Consider the following 24175-nt stretch of genomic DNA (forward strand, 5'->3'; position numbering starts at 1 on the left):
AAGTAATTTTGTGTTATCTCAGACTGTCTCTGCCGGCCAGACGCTGCTCCTACTCCTGCTGTTGCCCTTCCAGGGGGAGGTATGGAATCATCATCAGATGTGTCTGAGTCACTCACTTCAATGTCTGTGCCTTTTCTCATTGTCATGTTATGTAGCATTGCGCAGCTTGTTACAATCTTACAACATGTTTAAGGACTGTACTGCAATGCACCTCCACTTTTGTGTATGCACCGGAAGCAGCTTTTTAAAATGCCAAATGTGCGTTCAATGACGCTGCGTGTTGACCGGTGTGCCCTGTTGTATCTTCTCTCACTTGCATTAGATGGATTTAAATATGGCGTTAGGATGAAGTCGCGCACTGCGTAGGCACTGTCACCGGCATGGAAGAAAAGTAAGAGTAAGTATATGTTCCACTGACAATTTACTAATGTATGGAAGGATGGATGTGTAAGATATATTTACCAAGCAGGTATCCCTCTCCAAACTGTCCAGCACTCAGACGTCCAAGAATCCCACTATGTCTGAAAATGAAGGAGTAATGTGTGCTGCCTGGGTATTTGGCCACAATATCATTGATTATGTATTTGGCATTGCACACAATCTGGATGTTCAGGGAATGGTAGCTTTTCCTATTCCTGAAGACATATTCTGTAGCTGCCGGTGGTGTGATGGCAATATGGGTCAATCAATCAATCAGGAGTTTGTTAAAGCGCAACTACTCACCTGTAAGGGTCTCAAGGCGCTAGGGGTGGGGGGTTGCAGGTTCCATTCCATCAAGGAGGGGGTCTGTCGAAGAGCCAGGTTTTGAGGTTTCTTGCGAAGATGGGGAGCGATGTTCCATGCTTTGGCCGCGAGGAAGGAGAAGGAGCGGCCTCCCGATCTGGTCTTTCTGGTGCGGGGGACCTTGGCGTAGGAGAGCTGGGCTGATTGTAGGGTCCTTTGGGGTGCGTGGAATTTGAGCCGGCTGTTCAGGTATGCTGGTCCGGTGCCCTGGAGGGCCTTGTGTGCGTGGCTGAGCATCTTAAAGGTGATTCTCGCCTCGACGGGGAGCCAGTGGAGTGTGCGCAGGTGCTGGGAGATGTGGCAGTGTTTTGGCAGGTTGAGGACCAGTCTTGCGGCGGCATTCTGGATGTTCTGTAGCTTGCGGATGAGGTTTTTGTTTATTCCGGCGTAGAGTGCGTTGCCGTAGTCGAGTCTGCTGGTGACCAGGGCGTGAGTGACTGTCTTTCGGTGTTCGAGGGGGATCCATTTGAAGGTCTTACGAAGGAGGCGGAGGGTGTGGAAGCAGGAAGATGAGACAGAGTTGATCTGGCGGTCCATTTTGAGCTCGGAGTCCAGGATGATTCCCAGGGTGCGTGCCTGGTCTGTGGGGGTTGGCGGGTTTCCGAGGGCGGTGGGCCACCAGGTGTCGCTCCAGGCGTCAAGTCAAGTCAAGTCCAAAATTTGTATAGCGCACTACATACCCAGAGGGTCTCAAGGCGCTTGAAGAAGGGATGGGAATTACTTGTCAAATATCCACGTTTTAAGTTGCTTTCTGAATGCTAGGTGGTTCTGAGTAAGGCGAAGATGAGTGGGAAGTGAGTACCAGGTTTTAGCTGCCAGGTAGGAGAAGGATCTACCTCCCATGGTGGTTTTGTTGATGCGAGGTACAGTGGCAAGGGCTTGGTTGGAGGATCGTAGCTGGCGGGAGGGGGTGTAGAAGGACAGTCGTGTGTTGAGGCATTCGGGTCCGATTTCGTAGAGTGCTTTGTGTGCGTGGGTTAGGAGCCGGAAAGTAATCCTCTTATTGACGGGGAGCCAGTGGAGGTTTTTCAGGTGGCCAGAGATGTGTTCTTTACGCGGTATGTCTAATATGAGCCTGGTTGAAGCGTTCTGGATGCGTTGGAGTTTTTTCTGGATTTTTGCGGTGGTACCGGCGTAGAGGGTGTTTCCGTAGTTCGGGGTTTGGGCCCATGATGAGTACTTCTGTGTTGTTGGTCTTTAGTTGGAGGCAGCTGTTTTTCATCAATGCAGCCAATCACATGGGGAAAATGCGCAATTTGGTAAATCCAGTTTTGTTTCTTGCAAGGCCTGATGGGTGAAAATTAGATGTGATGTTGAAGCCTGTTCAGCATTGCATCCAAAAAGGCATGAAAGAAGAGCGAAAGAGCACTCTGGGACACCCCACCAACCTCTGTTCTGACACTTTGAAGCCAGAAGGTGCTGGGAGCACAATACCTGCACATGGGTAGGAATTGTTGTATCCTGCCTGTTGGGTGCTCCAAAAAAGGTTTCAATTCATGTATGATGTACAAGATGGTGTGTGGGTGAAATCTGTATTTATCATAGATGTCCTCTTCAGTCTGTTGGAACAGCGTGATGCGCAGTCTGAATATTCTCTCCTGTCTCTGTCTCCTCTGTGCAGGGGCATGGATACGCAGCCTCCTGGCTATCAGGTATAGTTCAGCCATTTTGGAACTTTCCATTGCATTGTGGGTTCCTTTTTATACTTTCAACCTGGTTACCACCTGCATGCACTTGGTGTTAATTGCAATTTCTAAAAATGTGAATTTCCAAAATTCGCAACTTGCAAATTTTTCATACATCTCTTTGCGATTTCTTATTTTGCGATTTCAGGTTTGCGAATTTCGCAAACAACACAACTCGCTAAATTAGAAATCGCAAATATATTTGCAGGAAATGTGTTCTCGCAACGTAAGGAATCGCAATTTTTGCGATTCCTTATGTTGCGATGCGAATTCTTACATACATACCATTTCTCTCATTTTTAGTCGCAAACGCAGTTTTTTTGCGATTCGCAGTATTTGCGACTAAAAAATTGGTTGATACACCTGCCCCCTAATTCCTTTCTGATCTTCATTTGCACATCAAAACAGGGAGGTGTTACTTGATGCAGAAGATGCATGTAATTCATCCCTTTGACTCGAGGGAAAAAAGCTGGCGTATTTAACTACAATACACAACATGGGTCTCCATAAAGCTGGGTAAAAATTAAGATACATATCAGCCATACCAGACATCGGTCTTGGCATTATAGCTCTCCCACACAGTGAGATAATTTAATATGATGTATCTGCTGTACCCTGCTACAGAACTAGGCAACCTCTATCGTCCAAATGTCAACCAAAGAGTAGCTCCAATTTCTGTGGTGGTAGCAAACAGTGAGCAGCGAGAAAAAGCAGAGATGTCCAAGGGATTGTGAAGATTTTTCTGTCCTGGGTCCCCAAAAAATCCACTGTGGGTTGAGCAGGCATAGAGTCCGTGATTGGAATACCTGTGCCTATTTCTTGGTTGGGGGGGGCAGATTTCAAGCTGGGCCTCCTCTAACAGGTGAATCAGGTGCCTTGTGGGTCTTTACTACAACCGCTAAGAATGGTAAAGCTAATGAGGGGTGGCTATAGCACCTCGCCCATCCACTGTACATTAGAAGTCATTTGTTCCCTGCAGTCCTCTAAATCCTTTTAAGTGCCTATTGAAGATGACCTGGGGACCTGGTTGTGCAGAAGAATGTGTGCATAAATGACTCAATATAAACGTAGTGTAACATAGTCAAAGGCCTGCGTTCTGGAGGATACTGCCCATCCTCCAGAAGATGCTAAGTGAGGCAGTTGTAGGCCCTTCTGAATGAGGTGATCTTTCGCCTACATCCACCAAACCAATGCTTAGTGTAGTGGGGCTTGGACTTGTCAAGATTGGCCTGCTTTAAATGCTCTTACATGCTGAGACAGACCCCTGTAGTGTAGTTCCTATATTCCAAATAGGCTCTGCGCATTGGAATAATATATCCTATAGATGTGACATAGGACTGAGGTCAGTAGGTCTCTATCGAATATACTAAACTTAATTGTGAGTGCCAGCTAGCTCAGAGGTCACTAGAAACTTTCTCGAATTCACAAGAAGGGATTAGACAACTGCATAAACATTACAACTTTGTTTTCCTGGAGCTGGAAAATATATTCAGAGTCGTGGAAACAATAGACAACTAGTTCACTCAGTCAATCGTGCATGCTTCATTTCCACAGAGTTGCAGAGAAATAGTGAGATGGGTGGTTCAATAAAAGGTTTATTGAACAGTCTTCTTTCTCATGCAAGGGAGGTGAACTGCTACAATCGTTAGACAGAATGCAAAGTATAATGCATACAGCGAGAATAGTATTATAAAATAATACTGTAATAGCATTATCTAGTGCTATGGCATATAAAAATACATACATAAATACCACAGGCTAAAATACTCAACTGGTGCTTCTAAAATACGCCTACCCCAATGTACCTAACCTAGGTCTAGTACGAGGGAGGAAATAAGTATGGTCTTTAGCATAGGTTTAGTTTTTTGCCAAGAACTGCCAAAGGTTTCTCTAGGTTCTAATCAGCTCCATACCTTAGAATGAAGGAGGTTGGTATCTCTGTCTCAGACTCAATTTCCCAACACCCCGCAAGGGGAGTCAGAAACACTGGAGCTGGATTCTCGGCAGAGGATGCAGCTGCTTGTCAGTGCGTAAGCTGGAGAGTCGGCTTCCTTCGGCACTTGCTGTAGTGAACTGTGTCGGGCAAGTGTTGTCGAACTGCAGCGAACAACACCGTGCTTTGCTATAGCAAGTGAAGGTATATTTATACCTTGAAGGTGTTTAGGAATGCCAGCTTTGACTTTAAGTCGGGCATATGAACGTCATGGATGAACCCCTAAGGAATAGTTGTTTGTGCATAATAATGAGTTTCTTGGAGAAATCAATATCTAGGCTAGGGGAAGTCCCTTACAGCTTAAGAGTCTGGTTTTTCAAGAAATTGTTGTGACGTTGATGAACGGATGGAAGTAGCCATGCCTGTATTTGGGTAGCATGGGCTATGCCTAAATAAGCGCTTGATTTCTATGCCTATATAAGGGCAACGTGGATTGTACCTATATAAGGGCATGAATTGGGAAAATTCATTCGGAGTCTAAAATGCCATACAACACCCCAGAACGCACATACCCATTGCATACATGTAGGCACTGTAAGATATTGAAACTCGGCCCAGGGATAATTGATGGCACCATCCTCCCTCCAAATAAACCAGTCTCCTCTGACAGAAAAAGGTGAACCTGCAACCACCACAGGGCAGGACTGCCCTATTTAGGGCAGATCTTCTGACATATTTATTCTGGAGAGGGCCACCATGGAAGATGTGGCAGAAACAAGCAGGAATAGTTATCAATGCCCTCCCCTCTCCCCAAGTGAAAGGACTGCACATTTTTTGTTTTACGGAAATAAGCACCCAGGGAGAGATTTACTAGTAAGTCATGCAAAGCAGCAAGACAACTTGATGTGTTGTGCTGTGTGGCAGGGAGAGAGCAAAAATGAACAATATTTACAAATATAAAAAGCTTGTCTGCCGTTTCTTCGCACTGGAGCATTGTTTTCTGCCTACCGATAAAGCAGACACTCTTTGACCATTGCGCAATGGTGCCTGCATTACAGGCAGGATTGTTTTTTGTGTGTGAAGAGAAATTTTCCAGGTCAAAGACAATTCTCTGAGGCTTTTTCCTCTTTCTGTGTGTGAAAGGAAGTAATGAGGAGAAATAAAGATATTTCTCCTTGTTACGCCCAACCTGGGAAGGCGTAGCATTTTAATGCTTTCCCAGGCTTGCTAGTGTTAGTAAATTTAGGAATGCACCAAAAACTGTGAGTGGCTGCGCGGGATCACCTGCACTCCACCGATTGAACACCTTCCCAGTGTAGAGTAACGAAAGGCAGCAACTTGCACTGCTTGCGGTACTCCAGATTTACTATGGTTGGCGCTGCGTGGCATAGTTGAACTGACTTAAGTGTTAGTGTTGCTTTGCGTTGCCTTGCGTTGCCTTGCATGATGCAAGGGCAATACAGGTCCTTGATAAATCTGGCTGCCAGTTTGGGGGCTTCTTTGAGCAAAACAAAGAATGTGATGACAGACTGCCACACAATGGCGGACAGCCAGCATTATATTTTTGGAGAAAAAACTCAATCTACATCGGCTTGAGGTCATTTGATATAAACAATTTATGGAAAGCGTGCAGGAATCTCAGTGGCTGAACCTCATTCAGACAGGTCGGACCTTTGTCGTATTTCCAGGATGATGGGCCACTTGTCATGTGCTAAATGTTCTCGAAGCCTAAGGCAACGTATCTTATACAGTATGAAGTGGGGAACCTACAGGTATATTCACATGAATGCCAAAATGTTAAACCTTGCACAATACTGAAATACAAAAACAGGATATTGGGGCATATCTACAAGGGGATTGCGCCACTGAAGCAACACTTTTTTTACATTCCGGTGGCGCAATGCCCTGCACCATATTTACAAAGCAGAGTTAAGCCACTTTACATGGCTTAACGCCACTTTGTAAATATGGTACAGTTTCATGCAGGTATTTCAGCGAAAGGGGCGTGCAATGGGTGTTGCTGTGGATGTTCCACCACAACACCCATTGCTTTTTGATGCTGCCTCAGATTTACAAAGATGTGTAAATCTGAGGTTGCGCCAAAAACTAAGGCCATGCAAAAACAGGCGTTAGATTGGTGCACTGAGGAGAAATACTTATATTTCTACTCATTTTTGCTATTTCTTTGTGTTCTGCATTGTGCAGCACACATAGTACCTCATTTACAGGTCCATTGAGCTGCTGGTGTGTCACTTTTTTTGATGCACCAGCAGCGCAATGAGCTTGCCCATCTTTACAAGGCCACGTAAAGCCACCCTGCATGACTTTTCATGGACATGTAAATATGGGCCCCTTTCATGCATTACTCTGCGTGAAAGGGGGGTGGCTGTTCCCACGCAACATCCATGAACCTGACCCATTCCCAGATTTACGTTTTGTAAAGCTGAGAATGTGGCAGAATCATAGGCCTCCGGAAGGGAGCTGCAGGAGTGGCGCAACGAGGAGAAATACTTGTATTTCTCCACGGTTCCTATCCTTATCTGCATGCTGCATTCTGTAGCATGCATAGAAAGAGGAAAATGCTATCAATTATTGTTTTTGTGCAGGAAGGTGTCGCTTCCTGCACAAACACAACCTTCTTTGCAACGCAGGCACCCTTACAACATGACACAAGGGTGACTGTGCTGGCACATGGCAGCTCATTCTGCACCAGCACAGCGAACAGCACAAGGATTTGCTGTATTGTTATGTTATGTTATGTTATTAAACATTTATAACGCGCACGAATACTCAAGAGTGTCCTGGCGCAGAGGTGAACCATAACAACGAGCAGCATATTTTAGATGGGTTGGTTAAAAAGGAAGGTCTTTAGCTGTTTCTTAAATAATATGGTGTCTTGGATGTTGCGAAGCTCCAGAGGAAGGGAATTCCAGGCCACCGCAGCCTTAACAGAGAGGGAGCTACCCCCTAGCCGAACCCTGCGAAAGCGGAAAACGGTGGTCAGGCGCAGAGTGGTAGAGCGGAGGTTTCTATGAGGCATGTAAAAGGAAAAACGCCTCTGGAGGTAAACCGGGCCAAGACCATACAGGGCTCTGTGAGCCAGCGTAAGGGCCTTGAACTGGATACGGTGGACAACAGGCAGCCAGTGCAAGTCGCGTAAATGCTGCTTCATGCTTGCGCGGCCAGGGATTTGCAACAAAATCCTGGCCGCCCCATTCTGAATTACTTGCAATTTCCTTGACTGTTAACCCGGGAGTCCAACGTATAGGCCATTGGCGTGATCAATACGGGACAAGATAAGTGCCCGAGTGACCATTTCCCTGGCAGATCGAGGTAGTAAAGGGAAGAACTTCCTAAGAGATTTTAGGATACCGAAGCATACCCCTGCCAGTCGCTTTATTTGAGCAGAGAATCGAAGATCTTCCTCAAACCAGATCCCCAGATTTTTAGCAGGATTGCCAGATGACAAAGGCTGGGGGTACTCTGGGGGCCACAAAGTCTCTTTAAAGAACGGCGGAAAAGGGCCGTAGAGGAGAACCTCCGATTTACCCTCATTGCACTTCAGCTGTGCCCGGGCCAGCCAACCAAAGACCGCTGCAAGGCAGCGCTGGGCTGCTGAAGGAGATGTTTCGCCTTCCTTCCAGGTAAAGAGGAGCTGAGTGTCATCCGCATATGCGATGACTTTAGCACCCAGCTCCTCCGCGAGGAAGATCAGGGGGGTAACATAAACGTTAAAAAGCAGGGGGCTCAAAGTCGAGACCTGAGGGACTCCAGTAGCCACTGTCCGGGGGGTGGAAGAGAAAGGGGGCATACAGACCTGCTGTGTGCGATCTACTAGGAAGGATTCAAGCCACTTCCAGGCCTGCCCAGACATGCCGATGTGGGAAAGCCTAGAAAGGAGTAGTTGGTGAGGGACCGTATCGAAGGCGGCAGAGAGGTCCAATAAAATCAGGGCCGCTCTGCCGCCCTCATACAGACACTCCCTTATGGCTTCTGATATTTCCACAAGAGCAGTCTCGGTGCTATAGGACGCTCTGAATCCGGATTGAGCAGGGTGAAGAGCACCCGATGACTCAACAAAAGTGGATAGCTGCCTAAAAACTGCTTCCTCACATATCTTGGCCACCGCCGGAAGAAGGGAAACAGGGCGATAGCTGGCAGGGATGTTTGGATCCCAGGAGGGCTTTTTCAAAAGTGGTATAAGTTTAGCCTCCTTCCAAACCTTGGGAACAGCGCCGGTCTGAAGTGATAGATTTATAATAGTATTTACCTTTGGATTAACTACCTCAGCCACCTCAGCAAGCAGCCTAGCAGAACACGGATCAGAGGGAGATCCAGGTTTGAGAGATGAGAGGATAGATAGAGAGTCCTTCGGAGTGATTGGGTGTGATTGGCAGAAAAGTCGTTAGTGAGGGGGCAGGCAGAAGGGGAACTGGTGAACTTGAGGTGTGGGCATCTGTCTGCTCAATACAGTCCGATCCTAGAGAGTCCTGTATAGCCTGGATTTTGTCGATAAAAAAGTCAGACAGTTTCTCACACCATTCTGCCGAAACAGGCAGGTCCGTCCGCTCTGCATTAGGATTGAGAAAGCTCTGTACAATGGAAATATTTGAGTTGTTTCTAGAGCAGGCAATGCGCTTAGCGAATAAAAGGCTTTTGGCCTCCTTAATAGCTCCATAATACTCCCTCTGGGCCTTTCTGAGTAAAGCTTTCGCCAATGGACAATAATTTAACCACCAACAACGTTCAATTTTTTTACAGGAGTGTTTTAATGCTCTAAGGTTGCTGGAGTACCAAGGTTTGGACGGGGCATTTCTAACGCGCTTATCGGGGAGGGGAAGGGTAACAGAATCTGCAGCCTGGACAATCCAGTTAGTAAAAATTCATTATAGCTCCCTCCAATGTCACATTGGCAGAAGGCCGGGAATTGGACAGGACCCTGCCGAGGACGGAAGCGTCAATCCTCTGAGAGGGTCTGCTTTGAGGGGACTTTATGAGAAGCACAGGTTTGGCAATGGACCAAGAAAACTGAATCAAAAAGTGATCAGACCAGGATATTTGAAGAGGATGGATGTCAAACAGGGGAAAGTTAGAGCACACCAGATCAAGGATATGCCCCCCAATATGCGTGGGGGAGTTAGCCCATTGGGTAAGTTGTGCCATTTTCAGGGAGTCCGACAGTTCAACCTTATCGGCTCCAGACGGGCAGTCGAAATATATGTTAAAATCCCCCAGCAATAGAAAGCTGGAGAAGCGTAAAGCCCTAGGGACAATGATCTCATTGAGAGCTTTCAAAAACGCTCCAGAGGAGCCCGGGGGCCTATAGACAAGTGTCCCCCCGAGCGTAAAATGCGGTGTAAGGTAGATGGAGAAGTCCAAAAATTCACCCTCTTCGATTCCTAGGGAGACTTCGTGGACCAAAGTCCAGGAGTTGTTAATAAGACACATCCCTGTGCTTCTAAAATGACACAAGTCAGCGCAGCAAAATGTCTTCCTGCGCTGCATCATTTTGTTGTAAATGAGGCCTTTAGAAAGATCAAATTGCCATTATTGATTGTTTTTTATGCCAGATGGGACACCTTCCTGCACATACACAATCATCCCTGCAACGCAGGCTCCCTTTCACTATGGCGCAAGGGTGTCTTTGTTGGCGCTAGGCAGCTCTTTTTATACCCAGCGCTAGGGAAAACACAGGGGTGCTCCGTATTCTTGTAAATACTGCGCATTCCTGTGTTTTTTAAATGACCCAGCGATGCAAGATTTGCTGGGGCGCTGCGTCATTTCCTTATAAATATGCCCATAGTATTTAATGATATCGTTTGTTGTCGTATGTCCCAGAACTGTTCGCATTTCGATGGAACAACGACTAACTGGTGAAAATTACACAAGAGATGCTCTACTCAACCTTGTTGAAAATTTCAAATGGTAAACCTCGCACAATACTAAAATACAAAACAGGATATAGTATTTTATCGCCCTCATGCTGTGAGAAAAACACACATACCACCTGCACAGACGTTTGAAGTTGTTTTCAATGCCCTGAAAATGTCTCCTGGCTGCATTATTGTAGATTTAGCTTGCAGTCACCACTGTCGCACTGTAGCCATCAGAGGACTGGGCAAGCTGCTCACACTCATCGAATGCCTTGGGCATGGACGCTAAGTATAGACGCCATCTGTGCGCTCTAGGAAAAAGGAAACAATAGCTATGAATTTTTAAGGGAGCGCCATAATTATTGAAGAGGAAATGTAAAAAAAAAGAAATTGTAATTGTCGAAAAATGTAGTTATGGCCCAATATCTAAAGAGCTTTATTAAACTACTAAAAACGCACTATAAGTAGCTTTGCTTGAAAAACAAAAACATTCAACCTTCAGAAAGCAATAGCGAGAGATTACACTTTTAAAAAAAAGTGTAATATATTTTATTCAAATATAAAAGAAAGATGAAGCCAGCACCTGTCACCTGTCGGAATCTATTGATCCAATATTCCCTGGATAAGCAAAATAGGATTGCTACCACAGAACAGAAACAAAAGGCGGTCACTTAGAAATGTTAGTACAACTGACAGTAAGCATTACAAACGGGCGTAAAAGAACAAGTAGCCTTAAAGGAGTACAGCCAGCGCAAAAAGAAAGAAATAGATACAAAAATAACGGCAAATGATTACGCTTTTAAGGTAAATCTGTATTCTATTTCGCGACCACAGTCTTAGTGCTGCTGAATTCTCTTCACTGTAACAATTCTGCCCCCTAGTGTCTATTTGAAGGGTTGCAACACATGTACCTTTCAAAGGAGAATGACTGGTACAGAGCAGGGAACACCGAAATTTATGAGCACGCATTAACTAGAACAACTGATACGCATATTCTATACAACACAAATCGACAAAATATGACAACAAAATAGTAATCAATTACAGAAAATGTATAGCAGCAGTAGTGGGGAGTAAGTGCGGGTAGATATACATGAACAGGGGTGTAGGTTCATTTAGTCTGACAAATACAGTCCAAATAGATGGATTTTCAGGCATTTGCAGGGTATCCGTTGGTTTTGCTATTAAATCCGCTGGTAGTGAGCTCCACAAAAGCGAGGCCGCACCTGACAAAGATAGATGCTGAGTAGGTGTTGATGGAGGGTGGCTTCAGTACTAAATGTGTTTTAATCATTGATTGAGCATGAAAGCGAGCCATGGTGGGGAGTTGAGGTGGATAGCTTTGTAATCTTGGCATCCCAATTTGAATATTATTCTGGGCATCATTTAGGAGGTTCTGGCGCAGGGCAGTGCTGCAAACAATCTTGCTGCGCTACCCTACGTCAAAAGAAAAAGGCAGGAATACACCATATCTATGAGATACAGCGCATTCCTGTCCTTTTCCCCTGCACTGGTGCACAATGTGCTGCCATGTTCCATCGCAGGCACCCTTGCACCCTGGTGCAAGGGTGTCTGTGTTGTAGGGTTGATTGTTTTTATGCAGGAAGAGACACTTTCCTGCACATAAACAACTGCAAGGTGTTTTCCTCGATGTGTGCTGCAAAACATTCTTATTTCTCCTCAGTGCGCCTCCCTCAGGCTATCCCTGGGGTGGTATTGGAATCTGTATCATTTCCAGGTTTACAATTCCTCGTAAATCTGGGAATGCTTCAGATTCCATGGGTGTTGCATGGGAACACCCTCAGCAAAACCCATGGTCGCCCCTTTCACGCAGTGTTCTGCGTGAAAGGGGCACATATTTACAAGGCCATGAAAAGTCACTTTGCATAGCTTTACGTGGACTAGTAGACATGCTGCGGCAGATTGCACCACCAGAGCATCAGAAAAGTGACACTCCGGTGGCACAATAGTGTTACTGGGGCCTCGTAAATGAGGCCCACTGACTTCAAGGAGAAACCAGGGAAACCCAGACAGAATAGGTGTAACGTGGTTGAATTTTTTGGTAGATGGCACAAGCCTTGCGGTAGCATGAAGGATAGTTTTCAGTGCCATAAGGCAATCGCTGGGAGCAATGCAAAAGTCAACCCTATAAAGAGCAAGGACATGAGCTGCTGATTTTAAAAAGGGAGGCAATAACTATTGTTTTATCTTTTGTGTAGCGCATGAAAGTAGAGCATAGCTGATTTGGCAAGTTTATTGACATGGGGTATCATGGAGACTTTGTATATTGAGTGATTATAATATAACAGACTTTGGGGAGAGTGACAGGGCAAATTCTGGAATATTAACGCTCTTGATTTAAAAGATGTCTACAGCCTTAGGAAGAAAAAGATAAATAACTCTTGTGTTTTTGAATTTAGAGTGATCCAATTATCAATACTTTCAGTTCATTGCTTTGTACTTTAGGATTTATATACTGCTTTGTACCACGGATGTTGGCACAAGGTGCTCTTATTACTACACATTTTCAGCCAGATTTATGAAAGACCCGTTTTGCGAGTCTGAAATAGCGATTCATAAGGAATTCGTATTACAGACTGGCAAAACGGGATTCATGTAGGAATCGCAAAATTAAATGCGATTCCTACCGATTCCTTATTTGCGATTATCAAATTGCTAATCGCAAATAAGGAATAACTCCCCATTCATTCCTATGGGCCAAAAGGCCCATAGGAATGATTGGGGAGTATTCCTTATTTGCGATTAGCAATTTGCTAATCGCAAATAAGATAGCGATTTGAAGGGTGCCAGGGGTGTCCAAAGGACACCCTGTAGCACCCCTTAAATGCACATTTCAACAGGAGTTGCGCACACACATGTCCAAAGGACATGTGTGTGTGTAACATGCAACTTAGAAAAATGCTTTTAAAAGTATTTTTCTAAGTTTTCGCTATTTACCACGAGGTTTGACCTCGCGGTAAATAGCGGGCCGAAATTGCGAATTCGCTATTTCAAAATGGATGATGAATTGCATTTAAGGAATCTCAAATAGAGATTCATTAAATGTAATACATCGCTAAATAGCGAAATCGCTATTACCGATTTTTGCATTTGGGATGATGAATCCCAAATACAAAAATCGCACTGGCAAAGGGCCAGATTCTCAGAATCTGGCCCTTTGCGAGCGCAAATCAGCTTGATGAATCAGGCTGTTTGTCTCTGAAAGTTGTATTCTGCCCACTTTTATTTTTACTTTCTTTTGCTTTATTTGACTTCTATTTGCTTCTTGTTGAAATGTCAAATCTTGTAAAATACGTTCCTGAAGGACTAACTGCCAGATTCATGAAAACCCTATTCTGAGAATTCTAAATTGCGATTAATACCGAATCGCAATTTAGAATTCGCATAATGGGATTCATGTAAATCTGCGATAAAATTTAGCGATTCGCATTTGGCCGCAAAAGCCGATAGCGATTAATCTGAAATCGCAGAAAAATCGCAAAATCGGTCAAATCCTGTGTTGAAATTGCGATCTCGCTATTAGCGAGATCACAATTTGCGATCTCGCCAATAGTGAGATCGCAAAAACGGGAAGTCGCATTTCGAGCACTGTGATGACATCACAACCAGGAAGCAGGCAGTTCCCTCCCTCATTCTGAATACTGAGGCAGAATTGGAAGCAGCACTGCTCAGAGCTCCACTCCAACCACCTCCAGTTTTTGCATTTGGATACTGCAGACTGCAGCTATGTCACAGGAAGCAGCAGGGCCCAGTGACACAGGGAGAAAGCGCAAAATTAAATTCTCCGAACAGGAGCTGGAACATCTCATTGATGGAGTCTGTAAAGACCATGATAGACTTTTTGGCAAGGACTCCAGGAGGGTGCCAGAGGCCGAGAAACGGCGACTGTGGTTGCGCATCCGCGCTAAAGTGAACACTGTTGGAGTGACACAGAGATCAATTGACGATCTCAAAAAGAGGTGGTACGACCTCCGAGGTCGTGCCAAGGAGAGGGTGGCTGAGAGGCTGGGTGAGCGCCTTGCAACAGGAGGGGGAGAGCCTACAGTCCCTCCCAACACCCCATTGGAGGATCGTGTTGAGGACACATTGCAAACTAAGGCATGCGTGGGGGTAACCCGGCTGGACTCATCCCGACCGACCCAAGACAGCCAAGGTAAGTGCCATGCGACTGCCACCATGTCCCCTAACAATGGCCATGACCCTATAGCTACCCATAATAAACCCCAGTCAAGCAGCCCATGCACACCAGAATATCCCTATAGCATTGTGGGACATGTAGTCTGACCACAATGTACAAAAAGTCCCATGCAGCCAGACATGTCCTAATGTAGTCAATGCAACAGCCAGTCAGGGAATGGTAGCCAGCATGCATGTAGCAACCTTACATGTGAAAGATACATGTAATTAATCAAGGTCCACTTTCCATCACAGGTGGCGCTGATAACACCAGCAGCGACAGTGAGGGGCTGCAAATTGATGAAACACATGAGGATCCTGAGGGTGAGGAAGATACATCCACACAACCAGCTCCATCTGGCCAAGCACCAGTGCCAGCAGGCATACCACCACCTGCAACGCCAGCTACAACAGGCGCACCAACATCGTCAGCTGTGAGACCCATGCCAGTGGCATCGTCAACACCAGCAGCTGCAAGACCAGCGACACAATTCACACCTACTGTGCCCACCCAGCCCAGCAGGCAGGTCAGGGAGCGGCGCCAAAGTACACCACGCACCGGCAGGAGGGGGATGACTGTGCATGTGCCAGGGCTCGCAATAGAGCGCCGCATGCTGCGCGTGCACCAGTTACAGGCACGACACCTTGCAGCTATACCTGCAGCTGCACAATACAGGCAGGAATGTTGCCCATCTGTCCGACCGGATGGACCGGATGACCACAGCTATGGAGGCAAACACTGCGGCCATGGTTAGCCAGCGAAACCTCACCCGCCGCCGCCACCGACAGCTCCTCACACGCCTCTCGGCGTACACGCGCTCCAATTATGTAATTGGCAACGCCACTTCCCAGCTGTTCCCTAGGTCTTTGGCCATGCAACTCCAGATGGTCCAATGCTGTCAGGACGTGGCACGGGCACTAGAGCAGGTAACCACTGATGTTCAGGCTCTGCAGCCAACTGGCCATGGCCATGCAGGAGGGGATGACACAAGTGAGGGGACATCTAGTCACAGCAGGCTGTCTTCGTCACAGGTTAGTGTTCCACGCCGCAGCAGCAGGCCCACTGCGGCATTACGTGCTCAGCCAGAGGAAGAGGTCGAGAGGCGACTGGGAGCTTCGCGCCGGAGGCGCCAATGACATTAATGTTCATAGGGCAGAGACATGATGCTGACATAAGCATGCCCACGACAAAATCTTGAGTAGTATGACGCAATACTCCTCAAATGTTACTGTTTGACATATGGAGTGTCCATTCGAAAAATAAAACAGCCAATAGGATTGAGCGCACTGCAAGCATAGTATGCAAACATTACATGAGAACCTTAGTTGAAACTGCAGTAAACCTCAGAGGGGAGTGTCCATTCGAAAAATAAACAACCAATAGGATTGAGCGCACTGCAAGCATAGTATGCAAATACTTAACCTCGAAAGAAGTAGCCATGATTGGTCTACAAACAATTTGGTTCAGACCAATCACATCAGAACATCCTACATTTAAGCAAGGGTGTTCGCGTGTCTCATATCATTCGAACCAGAACCCCCAGAAGCAGCGTGATTGATCCGCTTTAGGAGGTAAGACTTTTACAGCCCAGATTCCCTAGTATTAGCACATAGGCGAATCCTTCATGTCCCCGCTATAAGATTAAAAAGACTTAACAGTATTTTTTAAAATTTCTCCAGGGGAGATTGTATTCCCGCTCGAGGAAACTGCTAGAGCGCTCCACCTCAAAAATCAGCTTTACCTGACAGCGAAAAACGTGTCAAGTGCCCATCATTTTCCAACAAAACCTCGCTAACGTAAACGTTCTTCTTTCCAGTTTGGAGACGATTCTCCACTCGATTTTAGAGGTACGTGTATTTTGGGCTTACAAATACAATCCAGTAGAGTCACCAAAACAATTCCCTGACCGAGCGGCTCTGTGTGTTTTTGTAAGTAGATGGAACTTGATTGATCTCCGTCAGGAACCATTGTAATTTGTACACCGTCGTAATCTATAAAGTGACATCATTAAACATTCTGAAGAGATTATACAGGTATAATTTTTTTGGTTTTCTATCTATCTCCGTAAAGAGACACCCTCATCCTTTCTAGACCAGTGTGAGGATTTTAAACCCCTTTTATGGTAATAATACAGTGTATCATACAACCTAGGAGTATAGACCCATTCAATACACTATGCTTGTGCCACACATAGTACATACAATTCTTATCCCTGCAGACACCTTTAATAATAACCATCTGTATTTAAGGAATCTATCCTATTTTACTTCTTAAAAACGTGGTAGAGAACAGACCCATCAGCTAATCACATCGCACAGAAACACACTGGTAAGATGGAAATTGTATTAACCGTATTACAATGGTATCAGGGTTATCCAATAGTGCAAGCTGTACTAGGAGCCTTTCCGCTTTAATATACGGGTGCAACGGCCTCAAAGTCTCCCATATGCACTCCAATCCCACATTAAATAGGGACAGGGGGTTCTTACAGTCATGAAAATATCAGTAACATTCTAACAGCACCTGATTAGGATCTTTGCAGCATCATACCCAATTAGGGATATAGAACTTAAATGGACCCGTTGGTTTCCGAGTTAGTCCAAAAGAATCTCACAGGGACTAGGCAACACTGTATCTAAGCAGTGATCAAGAATAGTGACTGTGTTCTTATCCGTTGAATCCCTAGCAATTTAGACTTGGTTATTCGTGCAACAGCAAACTATGTGGGAGATTACAGAGATATAGTATGACAGTAAAATAGAAGCTAATGAATGTACTATGTTAGTTGTAAGACTTTCCCTGTAATAGGAATGAGTAGCTAACCAAGGATCATCTAATTGTGGCTTACCAACCAAGTATGATAGCTGTGATCGTTTTTTGTGAAAATGGAAGATTAATTGTATGTATATCTATTGTAGGGGAATTGTACAGACCCTGAAACAAGACAGACATCGAACTTTAGTCTTGATAAAGATGGAACATATTCGCTTCAGAACCACCACACAGTCACCCTCGAACAGTTTTTTTCCCTGTCCAATCCATCCCACCCTGCGCACGCCCAGAATCAAGCCATCCACACCCAAGAGAAGGGGTCTGTTGGCCTTCAACCAGTGGATGACTTTATTCTTTAGTGCTTGATGGGTTTCCAGCTGAGCGTCCCTCAAGGCAGGAACCTTGATGAGGACAACAACATATGGTTGACACTCAGGTGGGAGATTAACTGGGGGACATTTTCGAGCCACCTTCTGTGGTATAACCGCAGGGCTAGGGATTTCAGGTTGGCTAGGAACTATTTTTGCCTTTGAAACCGGGGCTACTCCTCTGGCGTCAGTGGGTGGGACGGGAGGTCGTTTTGGCTTAGAGCAAACCCCTCCCTCATGCAGCTTTTTTTGGTCAGGTTTGGGCTTTACAATCCTCACTACTGGGGGGGTGCTGACATGGACCTGGGCAACATGGGTAATAAGTGTCGGCTTTACACTAGCAGGGAGCGCAGATGTCGAAGCATTCCCTGTAACTAGTGCAAGAGCAGGCATTGCCGAAGAAGTTCCCTGTATTAAACCCCCTGGGTCCCCTTTTCCATCATTCCCCTCCGCAGTGTCCTCCCTGAGTTTAGACTGTAGTTTGATGAGAGTTTTCATGGAGAAGAAATTGTCCCGGGTGGTCTGTTCAACTCAATCTAGCCTGTCCCCCAGACTCTTGACTTGGTCGATAAGCGGGACCAGCAAGGACTTGACGAGTTTCTCAATGAGCTCGGGGGAGGGCACCTCATGTGATAATGTGGATGATACCGGGACCGAGTGATGGGCCGGAGGAGTTTCAACCACAGGTACCAGAGGAGCAGTTCCTCCAGATGTTACAGGACCTCCACCGTTTAATGCGGTAGGGCCTCTGGGGACGTGCTTCCTCGGTACCTTATGGAGTGAAGTAAGACTCCCCTTCCGTATACTAGCAACCCTTTTCCTCTTGTTGCGAACCAGGCAAGCTCGCACCAGGGGCAACGGGTTACAAGCCAGGGAAGGGACCTGATGGGGCGGTTGAGAATTGTGGCCAGTGGTAGTGCTGATATATATGATGGGTCGGGGATCTGTAGCCACTGGGCTAGGGCTGGAGGGCAAGGGATCTGATATTAAGCTTTCCAACCTGTCTATACTTGCCCCTATAGCTGTAATCCGTGGCTGCTCGGACAGGTTCCCAAGAAGAGGGGAGACAGGGTGGGTGGAGTTAGGAGACAGGGCATATGCCACTGCTCCTAATGAGGAGCGTTTAGAAGGGAAAGAATCTTGTGAGAGGCGACGTTCCGTCATCACAATCTCCTTTTCAATGACCGCTGCTACTCTTGTGATGAATTTGTCCATTGTGCCTATCATTGAGCTCCCCGTGGCACCTTCTCCCCCACCCCTCAGTGCTTTGCCAGAATGGGTAGACATGGGGGCCTCTATACACACAGGGAGACTCCAAGCTCTTGGACCAGAAATGGTGGATGAAGGGGGGGGTGGCCCAGCCCAGCCTCTGACAGCCCCTGACTGCCACAGACTGCCCGCCCTTTGCTCGGGCTTCGCTCGGCGTCCCGCTCGCGTCCCGCTGAGCGACAGGCCGATGGTTAAATAGGGGGCGTTGCAGGCGGGGGGCGTGTCTCGCTGGGGGCGCGGCCGTGCACACCTGTGCAACGCAGGGACTCCTGGTCTTGTGAGTCCCTGCTGGCGCGCTCCCTCTGCTGGGTCTCAACTCCTCCTCCTCACAACAGCAAGCGCCCTGACAGCCTCTACCCCTCTCCACAAGCCGCGCAGCAGCACCCGCGAAGCGGGTGCTGCAAGCAGTGGACACAGCGGCAAAAGGCGGCGGATCCCTCATGGGATAAGGGCAGGCTGGAAGGCAGTGTGATTCAGCGTTTTGGCAGCACCCAGGTCAGTATCGCCGTCTGTGGGGTCCCGCTTGAGAGAAAGCTGCTCCCGCCTTTGAGCCCTGGACAGGCGGGGGGAGTGTCTCGCTGGGGGCGCGGCCGAGCACACCTGTGCAACGCAGGGACTCCTGGTCTTGTAAGTCCCTGCTGGCGCGCTCCCTCTGCTGGGTCTCAACTCCTCCTCCTCGCAACAGCAAGCGCCCTGACAGCCTCTACCCCTCGCCATAAGCCGCGCAGCGGCACCCGCGAAGCGGGTGCTGCAAGCAGTGGACACAGCGGCAAAAGGCGGCGGATCCCTCCTGGGATAAGGGCAGGCTGGAAGGCAGTGTGATTCGGCGTTTTGGCAGCACCCAGGTCAGTATCGCCGTCTGTGGGGTCCCGCTTGAGAGAAAGCAGCTCCCGCCTTTGAGCCCTGGACAAGCGGGGGCGTGTCTCGCTGGGGGCGCGGCCGTGCACACCTGTGCAACGCAGGGACTCCTGGTCTTGTGAGTCCCTGCTGGCGCGCTCCCTCTGCTGGGTCTCAACTCCTCCTCCTCGCAACAGCAAGCGCCCTGACAGCCTCTACCCCTCGTCACAAGCCGCGAAGCGGCACCCGCGAAGCGGGTGCTGCAAGCAGCGGACACAGGGGCAAAAGGCGGCGGATCCCTCCTGGGATAAGGGCAGGCTGGAAGGAAGTGTGATTCTGCGTTTTGGCAGCACCCAGGTCAGTATCGCCGTCTGTGGGGTCCCATTATTTATAATATTCCTATAGAACAGGGAGACAGTTTTAACTTGTTTATATTCTGTCGCAATTCTATCTTACATAGGAGAGGAGACCTCCAGCACTTCACCCTCTCTCATGTGTTTCCTCAGAGCATGGCCCATTTGAAGGTATTAAAGCCACTCCCCCTTCCCTAAGTCATATTCTGCCTGTAGAGAAGCAAACGTGATGTATGCTCCCCCTCTCCATATATCTCTGAGGATCTCTAGTCCCAAGAGGTTCCATTTGCTAAAGCTCCCCCAGCAGACACCCCTCTGGTCTCCCACCCAGAGGGGTGTCATTCCTGTAAGCTTGTTTTCCCAGCCCAAGTAGTTTGACGCTGCTTACCATATTTTAATGACTGTCTTTGTGTGACACTGGAAGGTTTTATCTACATGCTTAGTGTACACAGGCACAAATATGGTGACAATCACATAGAGATGCTGCAACATGCACCTCCAGACAACAAATGGCATCAGATTTCACGCGAAACATACAGACCAGGTCAGCCTTAGAGTGGAACAGCCACAACCATCGCACGCCTTTTGGCTTCTGTGAAAGGTTCAGAAGTGTGGCTCACTGGTTAGAGCAGGCAGACCTTGAAGCAGAGGTCAGACCCGGGACCAGGGTTCGATTCCCGACGCGGCAGGGTGTTGAGCTCAAATGTCTACGGACTCGATAATTCTCGCTTTCGGTGCCTGACCTAATCATGGGTTGACACTCTGCAACTCTGGGCATTAAGCTTGCTTAATCTCCACAACGCCCCCCCCCCCGCGGCGGGATGCCTGGCTTTCACCTTGATATTTACAACAAGGGGTGGTGAGGGACAGAGTCTCTGAATTAAGCAGAAAGCTCTCACCCAGTCAAGAGATCAGGGCTAGATCCAACACCGTTTTTTAGCTCACTGCACCATCCCAGTTTCAGAACCTGGCTGTATGCAAATTAGTCTGTTCCTGTCCCAGTGCATGATGGGAACAGGGCAAACCAAACTACAAAAGCCAATTCTTACACTGGGAAGGAAACAAGCTCCCGGGGACCGGTTTCTGGCATTACAGCCGTCTTCGGCCCGGTTTGCTTGAATCCTGATGGTGCAATGAGCAAGGGTCTCACATCTGAGAATACCCTTCCACGCTTAGGGTGGACAAAAATATTTACAACAAGGGGTGGTGAGGGACAGAGTCTCTGAATTAAGCAGAAAGCTCTCACCCAGTCAAGAGATCAGGGCTAGATCCAACACCGTTTTTTAGCTCACTGCACCATCCCAGTTTCAGAACCTGGCTGTATGCAAATTAGTCTGTTCCTGTCCCAGTGCATGATGGGAACAGGGCAAACCAAACTACAAAAGCCAATTCTTACACTGGGAAGGAAACAAGCTCCCGGGGACCGGTTTCTGGCATTACAGCCGTCTTCGGCCCGGTTTGCTTGAATCCTGATGGTGCAATGAGCAAGGGTCTCACATCTGAGAATACCCTTCCACGCTTAGGGTGGACAAAAATATTTACAACAAGGGGTGGTGAGGGACAGAGTCTCTGAATTAAGCAGAAAGCTCTCACCCAGTCAAGAGATCAGGGCTAGATCCAACACAGTTTTTTAGCTCACTGCACCATCCCAGTTTCAGAACCTGGCTGTATGCAAATTAGTCTGTTCCTGTCCCAGTGCATGATGGGAACAGGGCAAACCAAACTACAAAAGCCAATTCTTACACTGGGAAGGAAACAAGCTCCCGGGGAACGGTTGCTTGTCTCCTTTCTGGTGAAGAATTGGCTTGGTAGTTTAGTCTGCCCTGTTCCCATGATGCACTGGGCCAGGGACAGACTGATTTGCATATAGCCAGGTTCTGAGCTGGGATGGGGCAGTGAGATAAATAACGGTGATGGATCAAGCCCTGATCTTTGGACTGGGTAAGAGTGGTCTGTTTAACTCAGACACTCTGTTCATCACCACCCCCTTTTCTAAATCGTTTTTGGCCACTATAGGTGTGGCAGGGTATACTCAGACATGAGTCCCTTTCTCACTGCTCCATCAGGATTCAAGCAAGCCGGGCCGAAGAAGGCTGAAATGCCAGAAACCGGTCCCCGGTAGCTTGTCTCCTTTCTGGTGAAGAATTGGCTTGGTAGTTTAGTCTGCCCTGTTCCCATGATGCACTGGGCCAGGGACAGACTGATTTGCATATAGCCAGGTTCTGAGCTGGGATGGGGCAGTGAGATAAATAACGGTGATGGATCAAGCCCTGATCTTTGAACTGGGTAAGAGTGGTCTGTTTAACTCAGACACTCTGTTCATCACCACCCCCTTTTCTAAATGGCTTTCACCTTGGGGATGCCCTGTAGGGGCTATCTCACAGGGAAAAACCAGGACGGGTTCCCAAGGCAAGCGCGGAGATACCCCTTCGGGGGTCGATTATTATTATTAATAATAATAATACAGTATCGCCCTTGGACCCTTTTCACCTGTGGCCTCTATAAACCCTGTATGCTGGATCTGTTCTGTCTTCGAACATCCACCCATTCACGTTGGTTATATGTGCTGCCCAATAGTAACTACAATATCTGGTACTGCCAGACCACCTTCATATATTCCGTTCTGTAATTTGGCCAGCGCAATTCGTGGGGCTGCCCCACTCCATAACAGCGTTCGAAGTTCTGAGTCTACTCGCTTGAAAAAGGAGGGGGCACCTCGTAAGGGGTATTCTGTAATGCGTATAACAATCTGGGTAGTGCCTTCATTTTGAACATGGCGGCTCGGCCCATCATGGTCAAGGGAAGGGTCCGTCAATGTTTGGCATCTGTTATGAGCCTGACGAGCTGTCTGCCTACATCTTTGCTATGGAAGACCTGGGCGTCTCTCGTTATTTAGATGCCAAGGGATTTAAAACAATTTTCTTCTATGGGCACAATACACCTGGATGTGAGGGAGGGCACCCCACTCGTTAAGGGGTACAGTAGTGACTTATCCCAGTTAATACCATACCCAGATGGCCTCATTCCATAACTTGCTCACTACATCTCTCATCTCCATCATGTAATACACATTGCCCAGCTGTGACAAGTGTACTCCGTCGTCCCTAAAAACTAAAGGTTCCTCCAGACGAATCCCTCTGTGTGCAATCACTTTGATGTCCTTGTCACCACAGTATAGTCTCATTGCCCTATTGAGCTTCCTTCGTGCCTTTTCGATCGCCCCATGCTTCATTGCCCCTCTCCACACTTTCCTGGGGACCAACTCTGTCCAGGCAATGCAGGTCCCTGCAAGCCTAGACTTCAGCACCTCCAGGTCCCCCTGCATAAGCTGTAAAAGCGCCAAACCTAACAGCTGCACCAAGTCATTTTCTCCCAGATGTATTATCAACAAATCAGGGCATCCTCTTTGCGGGATCATCTTCGTGAGCCAGGGCAGTACTGCCCCCCATCGCATGCCACCTTTGCCCCACCATTGTACCTCGTGTAGGTGTCCTTTCAGTCCCAGGTTACGGCCGTAAACCTGTTGCTCCGCATATTTGGACGCCCAATGCACGAAGGAGTGCCCAACAATCCATGTCACTGTCTTATTTCCCGGTCCACCCATGCAACCTACAAAGAAAAAGATGTTAGAACAAGAACAGCAAAACCATGAATCAACCAACAGCCTACCTGGGACCATCTCATTTCCTCACATACCTCTCACAACAGCGTGACTTCCACCGCCCAATTCGCCTAATCCTATCCCAGGACCACCTCAACCTGGCCGCAGCTGTCGCAGCCCCAATCCTGAAGGAGTGAGTCCCGAAACCAGACGCATCCAGACCCAATCGTCGCAAAGCCTTGCGCAACACCACCAATATTTGGCCCGCCGTCATTCTTGCGCCTGATGCATGAAAATTCCCCACGCGCCACACTCACCGTCCCCAGGAAAGTCGGCCATTCAACCACAGGGCATACCGCCCCACCCTCCGTCTCATTCAGCCACACCCACTTACCCCTGCCCAACTGATCCGTCTTCGAGCACCGCAACCAAATACCCAAGCGACCTCCATCCACTCGAATCTCCTCGAACAACTTGCCAGCCATTCTCCTTGTACCCAGCAA

Source organism: Lissotriton vulgaris, chromosome 6 (assembly GCF_964263255.1).
Source record: "Lissotriton vulgaris chromosome 6, aLisVul1.2, whole genome shotgun sequence".
NCBI classification, from domain to species: domain Eukaryota; kingdom Metazoa; phylum Chordata; class Amphibia; order Caudata; family Salamandridae; genus Lissotriton; species Lissotriton vulgaris.